We start from the raw sequence: 375 nt of genomic DNA on the forward strand, positions 1-375 counted from the left end.
TCAGGCCACGGGGAGGGTCTGGCTGAGCGCGCGGCTTTAGCTGAGGATTGGGAATGTGGCTCAGCTGGAGGGAAGGGATGGCAGAGCAGGGTGACCAGCCTGGTGGGCATCTGCTCTTTCAGAGCCGAGGGATGAGGAGGAAAACTGGCTGCTTGAGCGGCGCTCCCGTTGCCAAGGAGCGTGGGGGACATGCGGGGGGCTCGGGAGGGCAGCCGGCGTGGCAGAGGCAGGCTGGGCTTTGCTTTGTGGCCCTCGCAGGTCTGTCATCTTGAGTGGAGCATGGTCGGGTTTTGGGTGCGAGACAGGGTGGGCTGGGGAGCGTTGAAGGCTTGTGCAGAAAGGGAGAACTTGCATCCCACTCACTGCAGCAAGCTC

Source organism: Eurypyga helias, unplaced genomic scaffold (genome assembly GCF_000690775.1).
Source record: "Eurypyga helias isolate BGI_N326 unplaced genomic scaffold, ASM69077v1 scaffold1450, whole genome shotgun sequence".
NCBI classification, from domain to species: Eukaryota; Metazoa; Chordata; class Aves; order Eurypygiformes; family Eurypygidae; genus Eurypyga; species Eurypyga helias.